Source organism: Canis aureus, chromosome 2 (assembly GCF_053574225.1).
Source record: "Canis aureus isolate CA01 chromosome 2, VMU_Caureus_v.1.0, whole genome shotgun sequence".
Lineage (NCBI taxonomy): Eukaryota > Metazoa > Chordata > Mammalia > Carnivora > Canidae > Canis > Canis aureus.
In genome coordinates this window covers 13,407,123-13,416,380 of record NC_135612.1, presented here as the reverse complement: position 1 = coordinate 13,416,380, position 9,258 = coordinate 13,407,123, and the positions used below count along the sequence as shown (strand labels likewise).

The following is a 9,258-nucleotide window of genomic DNA, read 5'->3' as shown; positions in this document are numbered from 1 at the left end:
AGACAGACTACAAACCAACTTTGCTGGGATTTTGACAAAAATTGCATTAAACATATAGATCCCATTGGGGAGAATTGGAATCTTTACCCTGTTGAATTTTCCAATCTAAAATCATGGTATAGGTGTTTTAAAAAATTTAGGTGTATGGTATAGGTGTTTTAAAAAATTTCTTTGACAGTATTTTGTAATTTTCATCATATAGATCCTATACATATTTTGCTTAGTGTACACAAATATTTTATTTTTGGAGTTCTTATAATGGTACTGTATCTTTAATTCCAGTTTCATGTGCTGTCGTTAGTACATAAAAATGAGATTGATTTTTGTATGTTGACCATGTAGGCTGTGACCTTACTGAACTCATTTATTAGTTCTAGGTAGGTTCTTTGGTGGATTTCTTTGGATTTTTGACGTAGATAACCATGTCATCTGCAGGCAAAAACGATTTCCTTTATTTCTAACTTATATGTTTTTCATTCTTTTTCTCAACTTATAGCAGTGGCTGGAAGTTCCAATACTATGTTGGATAAGAGTAGCAAGAGTGAACATCCTTGCCCTGTTTCTGATCTTAGGGAAAAAGCATTCAGTCCTTCAACATTAACTACAATGTAAGACTTTTACAACTGCTGCTTATCAAGGTGAGGTAGTACCTTAACTTAGTGAAAGGTTTTACCATGAGTGAATGTTGGGTTTTGTCAAATGCTTTTTATGTGTCAAATGATATGGCTATATGATTTTTCTTGATTTTTATCAACCTTGTTAATAAGATGGATTATTTTGATTGATATCAGAATAATGAACCAGCCTTGCATACCCAGGATAAAACCACTTGGTCATGGTATATAATTCTTTTAAATAATCTTTAGATTTGATTTGCTAGGATTTTGTGGGGAGTTTCATTTTTGTTTTTTCTTGTTGTTTTGTCTAAAGTCATGAGAGATTAAAAAAAAGAGCAAAAAATAAATAAATAAAGTCATGAGAGATATTGGTCTGTAGTTTCTTTGCTTGTACTGTCTTTAGATTTGGTATTAGAGTAATAGTAGCCTGATGAAATGATTTGGAAACTGTTCTTTCTTCTATTTTCAGAAAAAAAAATTGTGTAAAATTAGTGGTAATTCTTTTTTAAGCATTCACTAGAATTCTCCAGTAAAACCATCTGAGCCTAGATATTTCTTTTTCATAAACTATCATGTTATGAATTCAATTTTTAAAATTATTATAAGGCTATTTGGATCCTCTCTTCCATCTTGGTTGTATTTTGATGGTTTGTGGTTTTTTAAGAGATTAATTTCTCCTAAGTTGTCAAATTTATTATTTTTTTTTTAATTTTTATTTATTTATGATAGTTACAGAGAGAGAGAGAGAGGGAGGCAGAGACACAGGCAGAGGGAGAAGCAGGCTCCATGCACCGGGAGCCCGATGTGGGATTCGATCCCGGGTCTCCGGGATCACGCCCTGGGCCAAAGGCAGGCGCCAAACCACTGCGCCACCCAGGGATCCCAAGTTGTCAAATTTATGATCATAATGTTGCTCACTGTATTTCATTATCCTTTTAATAATTGTAGGATTTGTAGTGATATCCTCTGTTTCTTTTTCTTTTTTTTTCTTTTAAAGCCAATGTGAGTGGGTTTTTTTGCTTTTTTTTTTTTAAGACTTTATTTATTCATGAGAGACCCATAGAGAGAGAGAGAGAGAGGCAGAGGCACAGGCAGAGGGAGAAGCAGGCTCTATGCAGGGAGCCTGATGCAGGATTCAATACCGGGACTCCAGGATCACGCCCTGGTCCTAAGGCAGGCGTTAAACTGCTGAGCCACCCAGGGATCCCCTGATATCCTCTGTCTCATTCCTGATATTGATAATTGTCCCAATGTCTTCCAGTGCAGAAGAAGAGGGTTAGGTGTGTGAAGGTGGAGAGCTGCTTTCTTATTCAGGCTCTTGTGGCAGGATCTCCCTACAGGTACCCTCCAGCTGCCATGGAGTTTCTGGGCAGAGTCAAGAGGTTTTCTGGTTGGGCCACTTGTTATGGTGGGGTCTCTCTTGCAGTTCCTCCCACTAGCCTTGGTTTTTTGGGGGCAGATGAGCTCCAGTCTGGCAGGTAAAGAGAGCACCTCTTGGCCAGTTTATTGTTTAAACAGTTCTCTAGCTCTATTCTTGCTGTTGATGCTGTTGGGCTAGTTTCAGAAGGATGTTTTCAGGGGGACTCTCCTTCAGTCAAAGGAGTTAAATGAGCTGACCAGGGCTACTTTCTATTGCTAAGTTGGTGTCTAGGAAATGCCAAGTCTTGGTCATCTTCCTCTGTTGGGTAGGGCCTGCAAGACACCTTGCCACTGTGCTGGTTCTCCCAAGCCAGTCTGCGTTCTTCATATCAACCTTTCAGGATATCCCTTGGCTGTCTCTTGAGTGATTTCCAGGGCTTATAGTTTTACTTTGTGGGGATAACAAGAAGAAACAAGTCTACACTATTCTGTCCAGACTGGAAGTCAAGTATTCCTTTCAAAGAGGAATTGTCTTTGGTTCTCAAATGTCTACTCTGTGTTTAGAAACATAGTCATTCTAGGGGCCAAAGTCATAGTTCCCAGGCATTGCTGCTCTGAGGCAACAGCACAACTCTCAAGTTTCTTCTAGAACTTGATGCCTAGAAGCAGCTGGTAAAGAGAAGGAGTCAACAGGTGATTGTTTTGAAAAAAGGAACAAAGTCATTCAAGTACCACCACATGTATAATTATCTTCAGCTAAATGTATATTATGGTATCTCCTTCCTTCTCTTTTCCCTTAAGGCTTGTTGTAAAATTCATCTTAACTGGATTTAACATTTTCATAAGACAAAAGAAAGTGACTATAGAGGGACTTATCTGGGGTCTTACCACATCTCTTTAGTCAAAGTTTTAGACTAATTTCCCTCAAAATGAAAGCCTCTCCATTAAAATGCAGATTCAGTATTCAAAGAAAATATAATAAATTGAAATTATGGGTTGAAATTAATATGATGAAGTTCATTGGGAATAAGGATAAAATCCTTTATTTAGGTACAAAATGTTCATTAATAAATACATAGATGGAAAACAGTTTAACAATGGTTTATTTGAAAGCAAAGTAAAGGCCTCGGTTACCGTGACCTGAAAAGCGGTGGTAATCTTAGTATAAATAACAAAGCCAGAATCAAGAGTGAAAGTCCCTTCATGCCTTTCTCAAATTTTAATGTGCACGCAGCTTACCTGGGTGTCTCGGAAAACTGAAGATTCTGATTTAATGGGCCTGAAGTGGGGCTTGAGAACCTGCAGTCTAACCAGCCCCAGGCGCCGCTGGTTCTGTCAACTAGGGGACCCTACTTTGAGGAACCAGGCCTCCTACTCCTCAGACCCTCTGTAGTGTGCGATACTCATTCCCAAGCAAGCAGCACAACTTAAGAGAATTTGAGAAGTGAATTTATTCAGAGAAGGTAAGGCAACATAGTTAGAAACTAAGGTTTATGACTAACAGTAGAAGGGTCAACCCTTCGCCAACTACAAGCTCTTTCAAAGTGATAATATAAACCATCCACAGACAAACAGGCAAACAATTGAACAATAACAACAAAAAAATCACACAAGACCAAACACAGACAACCGATTAACATTTGAAAAGATGTTTGGCCTCAGTGGTGATCACGGCATGCAAAATAAAACGACGACATCATTTTTCCAGCCAGTGGGTAGACAACAATTTAGAAGCTTGATACAATCCAATAAAAAAAAAAAAAAATTTAAAAAATAGAAGCTTGATACAATCCAGAGGGAAAATAGGGATTGTCATACACTGTTGATGGAATATGAATTACCACAATCGTTTGCAAAATAATCTAGCATTATTTACTAAAAGAAAGATTGTACAGGGGCGCCTGGGTGGCTTAGTCTGTTGAGAGACCTACTCTTGGTTTCTGCTCAGGTCATGATCTTGGGGTAGTGGGATCGCACCCAGCATCTCAGGCTCTGTGTGAAGCCAGAGGGTGGGTTTCCTGCTTGAGAATCTCTTCCTTGGCTCCTCCTTTGATTTGCTCTCTCTCTCTCTCTCTCTCTTTCTCAAATAAATAAATAAAATTTTTTTTTAAAAAAAAGAATGTGCAGATATATTTTGACTCAGCAATTCCACTCATGGGAGTCTTTACTAATGAAATAAACCCAGAATTATGGATATACTTACAAAGATACTTACTGCAATGTTGTTGTGAAAAACACTTGGAAACTACCTGAATGTCCTCAATTAGTGACTATGCAAATGTAAGTTTGTGGCATATGCAATGTAAGGGAGCATTTGCTATAAATTCCTACCTCCCAAAGGTGGAAGGAAGAATTCATAAGCAACTTGCACTATAATGTTCAATCAGAAGCCATCAGAAATGCAATTTGGGGAAATTTTGTAGAGGCAAGACATCACTCTGCATGATTTCTGAGTTTCCTTCTGATCCTAAAACTCTTATGATTCTATAAATTGGGTCCAGTGACCCTCAATAAAAGCAAGAAAGAAGAGGAAGGAAGACAGGGTTCCCATCCTATCTGCTTTTCTCATTTAGAATTGGGGCCTTGGGACCTGGTTTAAGGGGCAGAATGTTTCATTCGTGTGTGTAGATGCCACAGACTGAAGCTATTTTACTTGGATACATGCTAAATGAAGAAAAGAATGGTTATTGGTTTCTCTATCCCTAATTGTTGAAACAAGATCCATATTTCAGAAAATGCCTCCTTTATATTCATAGTCACTAACGGAAAGTGACTAATATGTGACTGGGCAGGAACACAGCGTCAAACACCCTGAGCATATGGATAAGTGACTCTCTGTGTGTCTAAAATCAATGGAGCCTGATGCCTGCTTCTTTGCCAGGAGCGTGGACTCGCATAAATGCACTCAGGAACGGGAGAACAGCATCTCATTATGTATTGGGACCCGGGTGAGCGAGTGGCTGGATGCCTGCATTCCCCCCATCAGTGGTTTGCAAATTGTGACACTTCCTCAGAGGTTCTTCTGGGGCCCAGCAAGCATTTGTTAGGAGTGTTTAAAATCTGTTTAAACAGTTATTTTTAAAACTGTAATTAAAACCTAACAAACACATTAAAATATGATCTATGCCAAAATTTTAAACATACTGCAAACCACCAAAATGCTAATGTATATTCTCATTATTGGTTTAGTAAGTAAATACTATGAATGTCAATGCATAAGTTTGTATAAAAAAATACTGGTTTGCTTGTCTTATGGTGCAACATTTCATTTGGAAAATAGGCAATTATACCACTAAAGTTTTTTTTTAATATATATTTTTTTATTTTTTATTTATTTATGATAGTCACAGAGAGAGAGAGAGAGAGAGGCAGAGACATAGGCAGAGGGAGAAGCAGGCTCCATGCACCTGGGAGCCCGACGTGGGATTCGATCCCAGGTCTCCAGGATCGCACCCTGGGCCAAAGGCAGGCGCCAAACCGCTGCGCCACCCAGGGATCCCACCACTAAAGTTTTTGATAGTCGCTGCCCCAAATCACAAGTTAGTGAAGACAGAACAGTAAATGTAGAATGAGTAATTACTATTAGAATGGTTAATTCAGATATTTTTCAAATCTTCAAATGGTCTTCACCTCCTTCAGAACATCCCACTTTAAACAAAAAGCTCTTTGTTCTACTTTAGGACATTTAAATCTTCTTTTTTCTTTTCAGGATCTGGTATTCTTCTTCCTTCATTCTTATTTTTTACTCTCATTTTGTGGGGGAGAGGAAGTTGGTCCTGGGAGCTGGAGCTGAGTTGAATGTTGGTGATAAGGGTTAATGTGATGACTTGCATGGCAGTTTCTATCCCAGGGGGAGAGTCTTCTCTTAACATTCTTTTTTTTTTTTTTTTTTTTTTTGTGAACATATTTTGAGAAATTAAATGAGCTTGGAAACTTTCCAGCATAGGATCTGGAGTTTGAGTGCTTAAGTTCAAATTCTAGGACTACCATCTTTAATCCAAATCTGGTACTCTTTCTTCTATGGCATGCCTTCTGTCATAGAAGCAAGACAAAGCTATGAAAGTTAATAATTGGTGGCTGATTTTTTTTCTCATCATTATTTTTGATAGCTATGGAATTCCGAAGTCCCCTAGAGGATAGATAGCACTTGCCATCCATTCACTCCCCTAATATTTATCCTGTTGTAAATATTTAATACAATTGGCAACACCTACGCTCTGTGAAGCAGAAGAGGAAAGAATTTCACCAAGAAGGATGTTACATCAGGAAAACAAAACAAAATCACCCAATTGTTTTAACAGACAAACCTCACTAGCTCCCTGTAGACACTCTTATTATCCCATTTTACAAACGAGAAATTTGTGGTACTATGAAGATAATTATCTTGCCTGAAGTCACACAGCTACCAGGGAGGAGTACTGCTAACTCTGTAAGAGCCAATAAGAAGGCAGGTTGGTAACCTCTCAAGAAGCACCTTTTATTTTTCCTTGTGTCTGGAAATGATTTTTTTATGTTTGTCTTAAAACTTTTTTTTTTTAAATAGCTTTTTTAAGGTCCCAGAAAAGAATCTTTTCACTGGGTTGTGTCATTACCATAATATAACAATTGTAGGGAGTTTTACATTGAATGGCTAATAAGAATTATCATAATATAAATGAGATTAAACAACAACAACAACAACAACAAAAAAAAAAAACAGTATATCCATCTACAATGTAGAAAAGGAAATCATATCTCCTGGCTTGGGAGTTGAATGTGAGTTAGAATCCAGGTACTTAGGAGAATCAGACACTAGATCTTGCTGCACAGTGTGGTGAGGAAGGTAGCTCATCTGACTAAGTTGGGAACGTAGTAACTGCTCAGCAGAGGACTGCAATCCATAAAAGCAACCATTTCCTGAAGGCAGCCACATCAGTGACAGCCTGACCCTACAGTAGGATCAAAGTAAAGGACAAAAGCCCTGACTCCAAGCAGTAGTTCCTGTACAAATTGTGTACCTACTAGAGTTAATCGGGATTAATTCAGAAAAGGTGGAAAAGAGGAATAACAATCTTACTCTTCATCAGGCACCTCCTAGGTGGTAGCCAGTGACTTTGGTAAGCCCTATCTATAGTTATCCCGTGTAAACGGCATGTGAACACCCTGAGGCATTATCTCCGTGTTACAGATGAGGAAGTAGAAATACATTTGGCCACGTAACATGCTCAAGATCATGGAGGTGATAAAACTTCCTTCAAGCCCAGACTTAGTAGAGTTTAAGCCTGTGGTCTTTCTACTTCATCAAGATTACTCAGCTATCACTGAGAATAGTCTTAATTGTTTCTAAAAGTGCCCTGGTTATTTAAGCAATAGAGTTTTGTTTTCAGAAAATAGAGACCCTCAGGGCACCTGGGTGGCTCAGTCAGTTAAGTGGCTGACTTTTGATTTTGGCTCAGGTCATGATCTCAGAATCATGAGATCAAGCCCTCCAGAGGCCTCCATGTTGAGCATGGAAGCTACTTAAGATTCAGTCTCTCCCTTACCCTCTGCCCCTCCTCTCTCACCCATGCCTCTTTTCTCTCCCATGCTCTCTCCCTCCCCTTCTCTAAAATAAGAATAAGAATAAAAGAATAAGAATAAGAATAAGAATAATACCCTCATTCTCAGTTTACCGCATCAGCTAGAAAGGTATGTGAAATAGCTATGAAAAAGCAAAATTGACCTCTGTTGTTTTTTTTTTTTTAAGATTTTATTTATTTATTCACAATAGACAGAGACATAGGCAGAGGGAGAAGCAGGCTCCATGCAGGGAGCCCGATGTGGGACTCGATCCCAGAACTCCAGGATCACGCCCTGGGCCAAGGCAGATGCTCCACTGCTGAGCCACCCAGGCATCCCGACCTCTTGCTTAATAGTAACCCATTACAGCTTCTAGACCTATTGACTCCTAGAGCTCAGAAGGGTCTATAGCAGGTGCCTAGGGTTTGCAAATCCCATACATCATAATAAGGCATTTATTATTCAACAGGTAAATAGCCCGGCTTGAAAGAGGTTCACTAGAGAGAACAAATAAAGACTTCCTGACTAGTGGAAGGATAGTCATGCTGCTAAGTATAGGGGAAAAAACAATAAGAAATATTATTTCTTGAGTGCTTGCTACTCCTACAAGTAGGTGAATATTCTGAGTGTCATCTTTGTGAGGATGCCTCTGTTGGGGCACAGAAGGAAAATAGTAGTTTCTTTGATTTCTAAAAGGCATTTGTGTCTTAGGCAGAAAGATGAGTAGAATATGGGTAACTAATAAAAACTTTGAACATAATCACAATAAATTATAAATTCACTTTCAGCTCTATGTACATGTTCCAAGAGATTTTAACTTCAAGAAATAATTATATTTGAGCCAAGAGGAAATTGAGAAACATTGACGATAAATCCCCAATACTACTAAGGTGAGAGTATTCTTCATTTTTGTTCTAATTGTGTGTGGAATTTAAATAAGGAACATTTCTAGAAGTCCTGCTTAGCTGTTTCAGATGAGTTATTCTGACAAAAAATAACTCCTTGAAACTGACAAAAAATAACTGTAACTTCCCTACAGATAATCATTCATATGAGATGGTTGGTATATGCAAAGTGCCTATCCTTGTGCCTGACACAGTTATAGGTCAGCTTTTTTTTTTTCCTCCTTATTGGAACTCTAGCTGTCTGACTGGTTCCAGGATCCAAACTCCACCTAGGTGTGATTACCTGAACTGTAATCACTTCAGAATGTTGTTATTTCTTTCACTAACTGAAACCTATACAATTAAAGTAGATGGTACAACTCATGTTAAATTCATATTTTATTCATAAAATAAGGTATCAGTCTACCAGGCTCTGTCATTGTTAACTATCATGATCTAAGTCTAAATCATTTGATGCTGATAAGAAAAAAAAAGTGCTTTTTACCAAGTGGATGAAATTGCAGTAGGAAAGACAAAAATGATTTATGTTCTGATCCCAAGAGAGTAATCAATTTACACTCTGAAGCATGAAATCTGATTGCCCTTTTCTCTAATGTAAAACACCATGTACTACAATTTATTGACCATAAAACTACTCATCCATAGTCAAAGCATTTTGTTCCATGATTTCTCTGTGCGATCTTCAAAGAAAGGATTGATATGAAATTAATCAACTATTGACTCCATATAGAGAATCCCTGCCCACCTTTTTAAACTCTGCTTGGAAGAGAGACCTCCATAAATTGTTCATCAAATTCTGCAGTTCATGACATAATTTATTTCCTTCAAATGTCTAGTAA

At 38.1% G+C, this 9,258-nt stretch overlaps 1 long non-coding RNA gene across 5 annotated transcripts in view; it reads left to right on the top strand.

The window, feature by feature from the left end:
• Positions 1–500: 500 nt before the first annotated feature.
• The window catches only part of LOC144292932 (uncharacterized), a 72,716-nt gene continuing 63,958 nt past the window's right edge, over positions 501–9,258 (top strand). For 4 of the 5 annotated variants that reach the window (XR_013360339.1, XR_013360349.1, XR_013360337.1 and 1 more), the window contains exons 1-3: positions 501–638; positions 3,211–3,439; positions 8,303–8,404. This is a non-coding gene — a long non-coding RNA (uncharacterized LOC144292932). Of the gene's footprint in view, positions 639–3,210; positions 3,440–8,025; positions 8,124–8,302; positions 8,405–9,258 lie in introns of those variants that run through there. The other variant, XR_013360358.1, reaches the window with a different exon arrangement.